Source organism: Lissotriton vulgaris, chromosome 11, assembly GCF_964263255.1.
Source record: "Lissotriton vulgaris chromosome 11, aLisVul1.2, whole genome shotgun sequence".
NCBI classification, from domain to species: domain Eukaryota; kingdom Metazoa; phylum Chordata; class Amphibia; order Caudata; family Salamandridae; genus Lissotriton; species Lissotriton vulgaris.
The window spans coordinates 1025741962-1025756950 of NC_141699.1; the positions used below are offsets into that span (position 1 = coordinate 1025741962).

The window sequence follows — 14989 nt, forward strand, 5'->3', positions numbered from 1 at the left end:
CGCATTGGACTTCTGATAAGTTTGCAGCAGTGCTGGCTGGGCAGCTCAGTATGGGCTTCAGTTGTCAAGCACGTAGAATCCTTGCGGCTGATACAACATTGCTTGAAGGGGTGGCCAGAGTTATGGTTCCATGCAGGCGTCAATTAGCACAAGTTGTGGTGCAGATAGGGCGCCCCGTTATGTTTTTTTATTCCCAGGGGTGTTTCGGGGCGTCTAGATAGACTGAGTCCCAATGAGGACACCCTGAGCGTTGATGCCGTCTGTGGGATGGTTCCGTGCAGACTTCTGTTGGCACGGTTCGGGATGCAGAAATTGCACCGCGTTTATGTTTCTTGCTTCAAATAGATGTTAAAAAGCGTCCTAGTAAACAGAGTTCCGAAGGGGACAGCGTGAGCGTTGACGCCGTCTCTGGAGGCGCGGTCAGTTCAATGACTAATCCGCAATTGTTGAGAGGAAGTTGGGACGCGGGTTGCGAGCTGTACTTTGCCGGATCGCCTTTTTAACAGCCATTTGAAGCAAGAAACATGAACGCAGTGCAATTTCTGCATCCCGAACCGTGCCAACAGAAGTCTGCACAGAACCATCCCACAGACGGCATCAACGCTCAGGGTGTCCTCATTGGGACTCCGTCTATCTAGACGCCCCAAAACACCCCTGGGAATCAAGAACATAACGGGGCGCCCTATCTGCACCACAACTTGTGCTAATTGACGCCTGCATGGAACCATAACTCCGGCCAGCCCTTCAAGCCACGTTGTATCAGCCGCAAGGATTCTACGTGCTTGACAACTGAAGCCCATACTGAGCTGCCCAGCCAGCACTGCTGCAAACTTATCGGAAGTCCTCCAATTCGACAGCAATTGGAGTTTAATTCCCATTCAGGCAAAAACAATTCTTTAAGTCCTGAAGATGATCCCTTTATAAATTGAGCGCGGGATCGAAACGTCGACTCCTTTAAGTAAACATACGTTTCACCCTATTATATTATTGTATGTATGGTTTACTCCAGGACACACTGCTAATTCTGATTCATGACAGGGGCCTGCTAGCTCATCTTGTTTGCCTGATAATCTTTCACTCTATTACTTTCTCACTTTCCCCTCCCCTGTACGGTACAGGACTGTGCCCTACTGTAACCATAATGCTTTTTGCTAATGTGTACCCTTACCTTGAACGATTTTTTTGATTATTAAATTCCCTGTCCGGCTGGACAAGGGACTGAGAATTAAACATTTTCAAGACACAGGGATTATGTCACAGAATCCTGTGATGGAAGTCGCAACAATGTCATCCGAGTTGCAGTCAGCCAATCCAAAAAGCGGTACTGAAATGGCCACAAGGAAACAAAGCTCCCTCATAGAGCCCTTTCCAGATATGCCAAACTTTTTAATCCCTCAAAGAACAACCTTACCACCTCTTTAAACACACATTTCTCAAAAACAATTGAAAGGATTTTTACCAAGTCACAAAGCACACTTTGAGTAAAGTTCTTACTTTTTTCCAAATTTGATGTAATTCTGTTCCGCTGTTTTTCTGCATAGAAGGGCAAAGTTTCATATGGGAATTAAAATGGGAAATCAATATTTTGTGACCTACCACCCCCTTTGTTTGGCCTCTTGCTTGACTTATTGGCACTAAACCTTCCAGAAAAGAGATGATGTGGATTCACTTTTTTTTCTTTTTCAAGTTTCATGCAGTTATGTGAAATGGCACTAAAGGTATTAGCAAAACAAAAAATACTCTTCCTATAAAAACTCTGATACAAGTATAGTTACAGAGTGGTAACCACTACTTTGGGGGGGGGGTGTATAGATATAGATATATATCTCAAGTGATCCCACATTAAGTCCAGACGTATTCGCTTTGCCAATACTTTGTAAATGCAGATGGTGGTTATATTGGTATTTCTGGTGGTAGTTGCAGTGGTGGTGGCACTGTGGTATTGTTGGTAGAATTGGTTATATTGGCATTTGTGGTGTTATTGGTATTGGCGGTGTTTCTGGTAAGTTATTGGTGGTGATAATGATAGAGAGAAAAGCAATTGTATGTGGCAAAAAGTGTAATGGTTGAGTGTACTGTAGCTGTAAAATAGTCCCTTGTGCATTGCGTTAAAAGCACTCCACAGGAGGCAGAATGGTGCACTGAAGATGCAACAGCATGAGGTATGAAAGCTACACTGCTTTAGGTAGATCGGTAGGACCTTCCACGGAAACTTACACAAACTAGTAGCAAAAGAGGGGACGATAACGAAAGTGGTCTGTAGCCAGACCTAATAGTGTGTACAATCTGGTTGGGTTTTATTAAGACCTGTTATTCACAGTGCTACAGACTTCAGATTGTGTGATAAAATTAGCATTTTAAAATGAACGTGTATATTTTTACCCAACTAAAAAGGTTAAGATACCCCTGAAAAAGAGCAGAGGCTATTTGCAGATCTCCTCTACAGACTCCAAATATATAGCACACTACCACCTTATAGTCCAGGTGCACTCTCATAGGATTGTGGAATAATAATTGTACTGAGCAATCCTAATCTTCACACAGGAATGGATGAAGTCAAAGTGCAAAATAAAATACACTTACCCCTGTTAGCTCTACCAATGAGCATGCATTTTCCCATGCACCTGCATGTAATGTGTCACTGTCATGGCTTGATTAGTCTACTGACAGCCTGAGCATTTTTGAGTTCCTCTGGAATCCATACCGACTCCACAAAATAAACTACTGCTTCAAACCGATGAGCCATACCTAGATAACCTGTTCTGCCTCCCCAAATTGCAGAGCTTCTCTGAGGAAGTTCAGATGTCAAATTCAGATATAGATTCCAAGACCTGTGATCACAACGTGGTGTTTGGGTTGCCTAAGGACACTAGGCACTGAGCATGTGTATTGGGTGTCATTAAACCACACAGTCAGTTTAGATCTCCCAATTCCAGTTGCTTGAAACTCCCCTGCCACTCTAAAAACTGTAAGCCATGCTCTTCTTACCATGCAAATTTATAGGCCAGATGTACTAAAAGGCATGTCGTAAATAGTGGGTGCGAAATGCCTACCAACTTTTTGCGACCTACTTGTCATTTTGGAATACAACCCATGTACTTCTAGACAGAGGTCAAAGTACATAAAAAATGTTTGAACTTCAATCCCTACCACAATGGGGGTGGAATCAGTAAGCGTGGGGGCAGAGTCACAAGCTTGCCTAAAATATCCAGTAGTTTTGTTGGGGTTTTACGTTCAGGTAACTGAATGTAAAATAAAGCACACCTTAAATGAATGCAAGATAAACTAATCAGTGGGAAAGGCACAGAATGTAATCCTGGTAGATGCAGGGGGGGTAGCAACTTTTGCATTTGTTGTGCAACAAGGTCCCAGCCTGTGACAGAAAGCACTGTGAATATGCAAGTCAGTATTTTTAAACTAGAATTACACACATTATAACATATGCTGCAACAAAATGCACAGAAAGATATGGGGTTAAGATAAAAAAAAAGTATTTCCAAAATGTATATTTTAGTGTTACGCAGACAGTACCTACAGCAAACATTTTTTAAAGTGTCCATTAAAACAACTTGCTCCACAGATTACTCATGACACCCTTTCAATATCTCTAAAAAAAAAAAAATCATTGTCATCAAGTAGCTTCAAGTGACTCCATCAATTAAATCCAATACTAGCTTCAGAGCAGCCTTTACATTTGCAGGTTAACCAATTGCTCACATTTACATTTCTTTCAGGCTCAGACACCCTGGCAAAAAAGCTTGTTTGTTGTTTATCTGTATGTCACTCTTTTTGCTTCACAGCACAGGAGACTTCCCCTTCTACTAAATCTGAGGCACCTTGACTCTTGAAATTAGCCATCCTGAGAGGGTTGTCTGTTAACAAAAAGTATGGAGACTCTTTTTGTACTTAGTATCTACGGATCCCGCCCACTTTGGCCTCTGCTTATAGGTCACATCGCAAAATGCCTTTTAGCAGTGGGTTTCGCAGAGGCCGCCGCACCCTCCCGCGGGGGGCTGGGGGGGGGGGGGGCTAGAAGGCCGGCGCCATAACCCTTGTGGTGCCCAACCAGTGGAAACTGGTTCCCGGCGCCCCAAAGCGCCCGGAGACCAGCGGAAGCGGGCAGCGCACCAGCCAGCCCGGCCGGAAGTAACCTTTGGCCCGGGCGCCCAATGGCAATCCCCCCTCCCCCGCCTCATTCAAATCTCCCAATCAGGGGAGACACCGAAGCCCCCCCTAAGGAGAGTTAGGGGGATTTAAGCCGCCGACTCTCCCAGCTAGGCCGCAACTTCATCGTGGAGCTGGGAGAGCGGCGCGACAAGAAGATCTGCAGAATCGGACGGCGGAGCCTTGCTTGGACGGAACCTTCCGGAACACTAGGACTTCGAGGGAGAAGAACCGACGCGCCGAAGCCCTCTCCCCGCACCATCGACCAGCCGCCCCGTGGTGCGCAGTGTGCCACTACGGGGCTGAAGTTGCGACGAGGCTCACCAAAGAAATTCCCCGGCGGAGTCACGCAGCCGAAGCGAAGCCACGCGTTGGGCGGAGCGGAGAAACCGTTGTCGGCTAAGCTAGGAGCCATGGCAGAGGGCCAGCCTGGGGAAGTGGCCGAGTTGCTGAAAAGGATCCGGGAGGTCACGGCCATCCACGGGAGCGAGTGGCTCCAGCCTCACATCGTCAGCGGGAAAGAAAACAGACCGGTCGAACAGGCGGAGGAGGGAGCAGGCCCATCGGATCCCAAAAGGCGCAAAAAGACACCGATAAGGAAGTCCTCCAGGAAGAACCCCCCCGAGGAAGGAGCGCCAAACCCCCCCCCCCTCCGCGACGCGACAATGGTGATCAGACCGAAACATCGGCCAGCACGAATGGTGAGCATATCAGCGAGATAGTTAAGGAATGCTTAAAATCACTGGCGCCAGCGCTGCTTAACAATACGGGACAGGGGGTATCAAGCGGGCCCAGGGAGCAGCGCGCAGAGGAGACGGCAGGCATATCTTGGCACATGGTCGACCCAGGTTGGGCGCGCCAGGCTAGGGGGCAGGAGCACGTGGTTCTGCTGGCACAGGGCGAGCAAATTTCTCCAGTCATGGGTTGGGGTTACGGATCCTCGTCAGCAAGCCCAGCGCTGGGAGGCATAACCTCCGATCCATAGGGTAGTCCATCCCCTGGCCCGGCAACTTTGACAACAAAGGCCACAGGCCTAGCATGCCTTATCCCACTAGCTGTTAAAGAAAGAATATGGCGGAAGGAATTTATCGATATATTCTCTCTGCTCGAAATTCAACTCGAGGGGCTAGATCTCACCACCTGTGACAGGAAAGAGGAGGATAGGAGAGAGAGGCGCGGAAGCAGAAAGGAGCGCAATTTTGAAAATTGGTTGGATGCCTTCAGAATAATGGCCTGCATTATTGTAGAGAAATTCCCCCACTGTGCGGCAGACCTTTGGCTTTATGAGGCTAATATTGACCTGGCACATAGGCAGTTCCCAGGGGAAGCGTGGCTGGAATACGACAAAGGATTTAGGCTCAAAATGCAGAAGCATCCGGAGATAAAATGGAACGAGGAGGATGTATCTGGTTTCATCCATAAAATGCTCACAGCGAAGGAGATCAAATCTTGGGCGGGCAAGTATGACCATTCCTTTCGTAGTTCCCACCAGAAGGGCAGGGGCGGAACTTACCAGAAGCAGAGCGCAGGGAGATCCCATTCCCCGAACAAAGCCAAGGCCATTTGTTGGAGATACGACGCAGGGGATTGCTCGTGGGGCTTGTCATGTGCATTCCAGCACGCTTGCTCGAGCTGTGGGGGCAAGCACGCGGCAGTGGCGTGCAGGGGAGGCAAGCGCGAATCCAAAGGGGACAAAAAAGAGAAGAGCAAAAAGCACTAGCCCCGGGCCTAGTAGGCGAGGTGACCTGGTAGACATTCAAGATTGCCAGCTGGCCAGGTCTCCTATCGACAGACAACAGCTGCGCAGGTTGGCAAATAAGTACCCGAACAGGGCGGATGCGGAGGTTTCGACAAAGGATTCGTCATTCCATTCAAAGGCACCTTACCACTCGAGGGGGCAAGGAACCTAAAATCGGCGATGCAACACCCACACGTGGTATGCACCAAGCTGGCGAAGGAGAAAGCCCTGGGTAGGATTGAGGGTCCACTACCGAAGGAACTACGCGGAGGCATAGTGGTCTCCCCACTAGGGGTGGTCCCCAAGAAAGAACAGGGTCAGTTTAGATTGATACACCACCTTTCATTCCCCGAAGGGGCATCAGTGAATGATGGAATTCCCCCGGAAGCCTGCTCAGTAGGTTATGCGACAGTGGATGACGCAATAGATTCAGTAAAAGCGGCGGGGAAGGGAGCCCTCATGGCCAAGGCGGACATTGAATCCGCTTTCTGCTTGCTGCCCGTCCACCCATCCAGTTTTCACTTGCTGGGTTTTCAGTGGGAGGGTGACCTGTTTGTCGATAAGGCGATGCACATGGGCTGCGCCATATCGTGCGCATACTTCGAGCAATTCGCAACCTTTTTGGGATGGGCCCTTCATGATTACCATCAGGAAGGCGGCAAACTACACTACCTCGACGATTTCCTATTCACGGGTCCAGCGGGATCCCCCACGTGCAGCAACACTCTGTCGGCATTTGAAAGGCTAGCCAGGACCTTAGGGGTCCCCCTGGAAGCAGATAAGACAACAGGCCCTACCACGAGACTAACTTTTCTAGGCATAGAACTGGATTCCGTGGCAGGGACGGCCAGGCTGCCCCCGGAAAAGGTAAAAGAATTCAGGGAGGATGTCGGCAGGTTGCGCAGGCGGAACAAGGCCACCCTCCGGGACATACAGGGGGTGATAGGCAAGCTGAACTTCGTGGCCAGGGTCATACCCGCGGCCAGGGTATTCTCCAGGCGCCTGACACAGCTAACAGCGGGAGTCACCCACAGACATTACCGCATTCGGTTGAGTGCGGGGGTGAAGCAGGACCTCCAGATGTGGGACGAGTTCCTGCAGGAATTTAACGGAGTACTGATCTGGAGAGAGGGTTGGGTGACAGCCAGGCAGATAGCCCTATTCACAGATGCAGCAGGGAGCCTGGGGTTTGGGGCCATCCTTGGAAATCAATGGCGCGCGAGCCGGTGGCCAGACAAATGGCACGCTCAGGGAGTAACCAGGAACATCACGTTCCTGGAGCTTTTTCCTATAATCGTGGCATTGACCATTTGGAAGCAGGAGTTGAAGAACATGAAGCTGACACTGTGGTCAGATAACAAGGGGGTGGTGCAAGCCATTAACCGGGGCGCAGCGCGATGCCCAGATACATTGAGGCTAATGAGGCAGTTCATTAAATTGCAGCTGGAAGGGAATCTGGAGCTGAAAGCACGCCATGTCCCAGGGGCAGAGAACATGGCAGCGGACGCATTGTCCCGGTCACAGATGGAGCGATTCAGAGACCTGGTCCCTGGGGCGGACCGAGATATGACCCCTTTCCCAACATACCTGTGGGACCTGGGGGGGTAGACCTATCCAGACTGGTGGGCCATTCACTAACCCCTGAAGCCACCAGAAGATACAAGAGATGCACAAGTACTGTAATGAGCGTGGGTGGCATAAGCACACTGGAGGACAAATTAGGAACACGGACAGCCGTTGAGAAGTTTGTGCAGTGGGCATTCAATGGCAAAAAATCAAGGTCATGGGCACAGGCACACCTGTCAGCCATTGCACATTTTGCCAGGCTTCATAAGGGAGATGACCCCACGGCCTCTCCATATCTTAAGGCAGCCCTGAAGGGGTGGAGGAGAGTAGAAGGGGAAAAAGACAGACTTAAGGCGCCCCATTGATTTTGGTAAGCTGGGCCTCCTCCTGAGGGCTTTAGACGGAATTATCTCAGACCGATACGAGCTCCTACTATTTAGAGCCGCATTCACCACAGCCTTCTTTGGCGCGTTCCGCATAAGCGAGCTAGTGGCGCCCAACAAGATGGACCCGGCGCAGCGATGCCTCCAGGCCAGGGACATTAAACCTTTGGCAAGAGCGGTGGAGATTACTCTAAGGCAGTCTAAGACAGACCAGGCACGAAAAGGGGTAACAATTAGGTTGCACTGCATCCCCGCGACAGGGCTATGCGCAGTGTGTTGCCTGTTCAACTACATGATAACCCGCCCGGGAGGCGACGGCCCTCTGTTCAGGCATCGCGACGGGAGGAATCTGAGCAGGTTCCAATTCACGGCTGTGATGCGCCAATGTCTCGGAAAAGCGGGCTTCCACCCAGCAGCCTTCGCCCCTCACTCCTTCAGGATCGGGGCAGCAACCACGGCATTGCAGCATGGCATGCCAGAGGATCGGATACAGGCTGTGGGCAGATGGCGATCCAGGGCCTACAAATCGTACATACGGCCACACCTGATATAAAAAAAAAAGGGGGAAGGAAAGGTTCCCCCCCAAAAAAAAGTGAGCACGAAAAAGGGAGTCACCTTGGGATGCCGCACGGTAGGGTGCTGTGGCAATGCCCACTTCCGACGATACTCCAGTGCGCAGAAGGCCACCGGAGCTCAAAAACTATACCCAAAAAAAAAAAAAAAGAAAGAAAAAGTATGATTAACGGCACCGGAAGAAGATAAACCCGGGTGCGCAGCGGGCCACCTTAACAGAATCGTTTCTCTTGACAGGAGGACGCCCGCGGCTGGTTTGGGTGGTGGGACATTCATTCGGGTCCAGGATGGAGTCATGGTGGCGACGGTCGGGGCACAAAGCGGCAGCCAGACCCAAGGCGATGTGCATCCGGTGGGTGGGACAACCAGGGATGAGATGGGAGCAGCTGCTGCCAACCCTGGACAGCCTACTGGCAGATTCGGCGTGGCATCCCGACGCTCTGATCATCCACCTCGGCGGCAACGACCTGACGAAACTGGGACGCAAAGCATTGGGGCAGGCCATCCAGAAGGATCTCACCACGACAACAACGTGGTTGGGTCCCACGACGGTGATCTGGTCGGAGATGATCAGCAGAAAACATTGGAGAGGCGCTGACTCACACAAAGCGGTGGACAACGCAAGGAGGAAACTGAACATCGCAATGCACAAGTTCTGTGCCACGAACGGCATGGACTCAATCCGTCACGGCCTCATTCACCCAGGACGTCCAGAGCTGTACGGCCAGGACGGGGTGCACCTTTCCGACAGAGGAATGCAAGTCTTCTGGGACAACCTGTCGGGTGCATCGGCGACGGCAGGCTGTAAGGAAGTATAAAAAAAAAAAAAATTCAAAAGAGGATGGGGGGAGCCGCAGAAAGACGTAAGCCTCCCTGCGGCGTGGCGGAAATCCTACAATGGTTGGTAAGGATACACACCGGCGGGCGGTGTATAGGAAGAGGGCCACACACTTTTCAATGCCGCACGGCAGGGTGACGTGGCCGCAGCAAGGAGGGGAGTACCAAGAGGAGACGGCACTCGCGGCCCAGACCCAGCCGGACGGCAGGGCGCAAATGGTAGCGAGCTGGGGACCTAACTCCAGTGGGAAAAAGCTCCCCTCCACGACAGGCAGACGACGTGGGCAACCAACCAATGGGACAACAAGGATTCACAAGGAACTGGGTGCAAAGTGCCATTTACGAACTGAAGAAAACTGACACCTTTTGCTCACAAGACGGTGTCATGTGTATATTAATATTCATGTATGATTGATGAGGACAGTTTGTAAATGAAGAAATTGCATAACCAGTATTTGCTTGTGATATTGAAATTTGAATATTGTAATTTTAATATTGCAATTTTAATATTAATAAACTGCGGCCAACAACGACCACTACTTTAACCGGCATTGTTGGCTGACATGATTCCAGGAGGTACCAGTGGGAAGTAGGGCGGGGGGGGGGGGGTGGAACGACGGGGTGAGTTACGATTTGGCAAACACGGAATGGGCACATTCGGGGGTTATCGCAGAGGCCGCCGCACCCGCCCGCAGGGGGGGGGGGGGCTAGAAGGCCGGCGCCATAACCCTCGTGGTGCCCAACCAGTGGAAACTGGTTCCGGGCGCCCCAAAGCGCCCGGAGACCAGCGGAAGCGGGCAGCGCACCAGCCTGCCCGGCCGGAAGTAGCCTTTGGCCTGGGCGCCCCAAGAGGCGCCCAATGGCACCCCCCCCCCCCCACGCCTCATTCAAATCTCCCAATCAGGGGAGACACCGAAGCCCCCCTAAGGAGAGTTAGGGGGATTTAAGCCGCCGACTCTCCCAGCTAGGCCACAACTTCATCGTGGAGCTGGGAGAGCGGCGCGACAAGAAGATCTGCAGACCCACCCACCCACACCTAAGGAACAGCGAAGTCGCAGGGCTGGACAAGGGCACGGGTGTTTGCGGAAATCCTACAATGGTTGGTAAGGATACACACCGGCGGGTGGTGTGTAGGAAGAGGGCCACACACTTTTCAATGCCGCACGGCAGGGTGACGTGGCCGCAGCAAGGAGGGGAGTACCAAGAGGAGACAGCACTCGCGGCCCAGACCCAGCCGGACGGCAGGGCGCAAATGGTAGCGAGCTGGGGACCTAACTCCAGTGGGAAAAAGCTCCCCTCCACGACACGCAGACGGCGTGGGCAACCAACCAATGGGACAACAAGGATTCACAAGGAACTGGGTGCAAAGTGCCATTTACGAACTGAAGAAAACTGACACCTTTTGCTCACAAGACGGTGTCATGTGTATATTAATATTCATGTATGATTGATGAGGACAGTTCGTAAATGAAGAAATTGCATAACCAGTATTTGTTTGTGATATTGAAAATTGAATATTGTAATTTTAATATTGCAATTTTAATATTAATAAACTGCGGCCAACAACGACCACTACTTTAACCGGCATTGTTGGCTGACATGATTCCAGGAGGTACAAGTGGGAAGTAGGGCGGGGGGGGGGTGAAATGACGGGGTGAGTTACGATTTGGCAAACACGGAATGGGCACATTCGGGGGTTATCAGAAAAACAAACCTGAAGTACATCAATTATGCAGGTCACTACTTGTGACCCCCTGTGATTGGATGCAATCCTAGAGATGGTGCCCTGCCACAGACTGAGGCTTCATCTCTGTGTTCACATTACCAACTGGGGTACATTTTGTTTTCTTTTTTTTAAAGCCACCCACGCTCCTCAAACAGGTGTCACTTTATTTTTTTTTTCTCACAAAGGCGTTGTTGACCACAAGGCTCAGCTATTTACTTAGCTAGAAATGCACCTATTAGGCAATCTGAATGGGCTGTGTAATGGGCAATAGACCACGTACATCTACAAACAATTGCCCAGATTGTTGGCATACCCGTCTGCACTTTTACTTTCACATGAATCAACTTGGTCCATAACTAAACGTTATTTAAGAAACTATACAAATCAGGCAGAACCAATCAGCCAGTGGAAAAGCCAGAATCTATACATAAATGGCAGCCCGATCATGAAAGCACTAGTGTGCCTATCTAATGGTCAGCGACGCTACACGAATGCTAATCACATCACCCAGTAGGTTCTGGTGTGCAACCCCTTTGAATACTGTATTAAAGAACGGTATGCTCCCCTCCACTGAATACTGTCGCAAGGCTGTGCTCACACCTTATTTCCTCCTGGGACCCACCCAGGGGCGGCTCCTCCGTTTGAGCAGAGGAGCGTCACCCCACAATGAAAAGCCCCAGGCCAGAGCTGAAAAAAATGGTTATAACGTTTATTTAATATCATTTTATTTTTCAACAACTGACCCGTCCTGAACTGAGTGACCAGACTGGGCGGAGCCAGTGCGGCAGAGTGGCAGCAGGGAGCTTTGTGCTTTTAAAATGTGCATGTCTCTTTAGACGGCCATCTTTCGACAGCCAGCCAGACGTGCATTTTAAACTTCTCTAACCTAGCTGGCTTAGGGCCCCACATGTTAAGAAGGAAGGTGAGGGAGGGATAGGAGGTAATGTGCATAAACTGCAGGGAAATCTCGAGGTGTTTCAAGTAAAACAAAAGCAAATGCTGTTATAAGAAAAAAGATTGCAAATCTGCAAGAGAGAAATAAAGAGACGGGAAGTGTAGGTTGATGAAATGGGAAGACCAGAGCACCACAATTAAGACTTATTTAGCCCAATAGTAGGCAATCCCGCCAATCCACAGTGGGCTCCTAGGAAGAACTTTGGAACCATGCACTTTTTTTATTTTTATTTACATATATTTTTTATTTTCAAATTAGGCACCTGTTTTAGGCCACCTTAGACTTTCAGCAGGTTCTTTGGCAGTAGACCTACTGGTTTTCTCTATTTCAAAACCTCCCACCTGGACCCCCCCCTTAATTGTCCCTCAACACTTTCATAAAAGGAAAGTGTCGTCCAATGCTGGAAATATACCCATATCCTCCACAATCCTTGCCTACTCTTTGTGTGACTGATCTCTCTGCTGCAGCTAGGCCCCACAATAGTTGTATTCCAAGGCAGGTATGGTTAGCGAAGAGCAATGTCTAAGAGCGGCGTGAAGTATGTTTTAAAATATGGTCTTATTTTTAACTTGTGCTCTCTTATCAGACATCCACGATTCCTAAAGAAAATTTTTGTGGAGGTTCCTAGAGATCCCAAGGTAGCAGTAGCCGAAATCGAGGCCCCAGGAACAGGTAAGCTGGTGCTAGTGGTTTTTTACCTACTCTGCATTCTGGCGCTTGCCCATCTTTGCATCCTGCCATGGGTTTGAGTTTCAAAAAAGATTAAGCATCTTGACCAGTCCATCTAACGGCAGCCATTAATCAGGAAAAATGCTTTACTTGCTGTCCTTAATGATTCTGAATGTAAAATCTCAGCATGTAGCTTCTGCACCTGAGTGGAGGAAAAAAACGAATATTTCATGTGGTATTGAACTTAGATGTTTTGCTGTACTGTTTGAAAAAGAAGTTTGAGGTGGAGATAGAAACATAGGAAGTTCACTGGTGGTGTGCAGAGCATAAAGAGGTGGCACTGGAGAAGCTGTTAAGGAACCAGGATCAGTTGGCTCAGATAAGGTGAACAAGGACTGCAACTCCCAGAATGCATTAGTGTTTCTTTGTAACCCCATAACTGAAGTACTATCTATCAGCAGCTCTTCGTTTGCCATGGTTATAGTCGGGTCCCTGGAGTTGTACAATTCTACGGCCGCAATTTATTTTGCATTTTAAGTGTTGATTTGCCACATTTGTCACATAATCCATTATTTGCTGCATAATATGCAGATTAAAAACACATTTTTAAGATCAAACGCATGAAAGGTTAACTGGTCATTTTTCGGTTACATACTTCTTTATTTGATTGTTTAACGTTTAAAACGAGGTGAGAGCTTTCCTTAGATGGTAGTACCATCTGTAAGAAAAAATATTGAAATAAAGCTGGACGGAGCGCTGAAACTTTTCAGACACAACAACCCCCAATCACAGATCTGGGTTGAATCCATCAGCGTTCTTCAGCTCACTTTGCCACCTCAGTTCAGCACCAGCCATATGCAAATCAGTCTTGACCCTGTGCCTCATGGGAACAGTCCAACCTGAACTGCCAAGCCAGTTCTTCCCTGAACCAGAAACAAGCATCCTGGGACCGTTTTCGGGGTAACACCCCTCTCAATCCAGGCTAGCTTGAATCCAGTGGCAAAGTGAGCAAGGTACACAGTTGCGGCACATTTACTCCAAATCTTTTTTTTCCGCGTACTTTCAGTCCGCATACTATTACTCCACGAGGTCTTTGACCTCGCATACCATCACTCCGCAATTTTTCACAATGCGTGTGCATTGACCACGTATGCCTTTACAACAAATTATGTGTTTGTGTAGTGTATGGTCATGCTGGGGGCAGTGGTTTAGGGTAGTGGTGTAGTGTTTGTGTAGTGTAGGGTCATGCAGGGGGTAGTGTTTTTTATGGTTTAAGGTAGTGTTGTAGTGTTTGTTTAGTCTAGGGTCGTGCTGGGGGTGGTGTTTTAGGATAGTGTTTGTGTAGGGTAGTGTTTGTATAGTGTAGGGTAGTGAAGTGGGGTTTGTGTAGTGTGGGGTCATGCAGGGATAGTGTATTAAGGTACTGTTGTAGTGTTTGTGTAGGGAAGAAAAGTGTTATATGGTAGTGTTGGGGGGGTCGTGCTGGGTAGTGTAAATGTAGGAAAAGGACTGTGTGTCGAGGGTGGGTTGTGCAGGGGTACTACATTAGAGGGTAGGGTAGGTTAGTGTACTCCTACTTACCTTTAAAACTTTTACAATGAGTAAACCTTTGACATGCATGCATCTTTGCGTTGTACTGGCATGCGTGGTAAAGGCATATTCGTTGTAAAAGTTTGCATTGTTTTTTTGCGGGATGTTTGTCTTTGCAGAATTAAAATTGCGGAGTGATGGTGTGCGGGGTAAATGTTGGCGGAAAAACGTCTCATATTCGTCTGGGCATACCCTACCAACTTAGGACAAACACAAGGAGGTGATGGACTGAGCGCTGAAACTTTTCAGGCACTCTCCTCCATCTCTCATGGGGACAGTCCATCCCGAACTGCCAAGCCAGGCTTGCTTCAATCCAGTGCCAGAGTTGGCAGGGTGTGCCCAGATGTGGGTTCCTTTCTAACTTCGCTTCTCCTTAGTCACATCACATAGAATAATAAATCCTCAAATTCTGTCATACTCCCAGTAGGCATCCCTCGTGGATCAGTCCCAGGCCATTCTTTATTTCACTTTACACCTTTTATATTTAGAGACATCTCCTCCTTCAGCTTCTCCAGTCACCTGTACATCTGTGGCAGCCAAATCCTTTAATTTCCAACTCCTACATCTCTCCAATCATATATATCAGACTGTCCGACTGCTGTTCACCACTGGATGAAACTGCACCCTAATTCTGAACTCCAAGAGCAGTCGTCTGATTTCCCGCCTCCACTACTTCTTCTCCTCCCACCAGTGCCCTCTGTTTTCCCCTAAACACACTGTGATTCGAACTATTTGTCAGAAACCTGCTATATTCAGTATATCCGTGTAATGCAGCCTGAACGCTCGAG

At 49.1% G+C, this 14989-nt stretch overlaps 1 protein-coding gene across 2 annotated transcripts in view; it reads left to right on the forward strand.

The window, feature by feature from the left end:
* Positions 1-14989, forward strand: part of SPTSSB (serine palmitoyltransferase small subunit B) — a 66343-nt gene that overhangs the window by 23977 nt on the left and 27377 nt on the right. Inside the window, exon 2 of one of the 2 annotated variants that reach the window (XM_086944340.1) lies at positions 12529-12614. The exons of the other annotated variant lie outside the window; for it this stretch is intronic. The gene's annotated coding sequence lies outside the window, so the exon portion shown is untranslated. The remainder of the gene's footprint in view (positions 1-12528; positions 12615-14989) is intronic. 2 annotated transcript variants of the gene reach the window in all.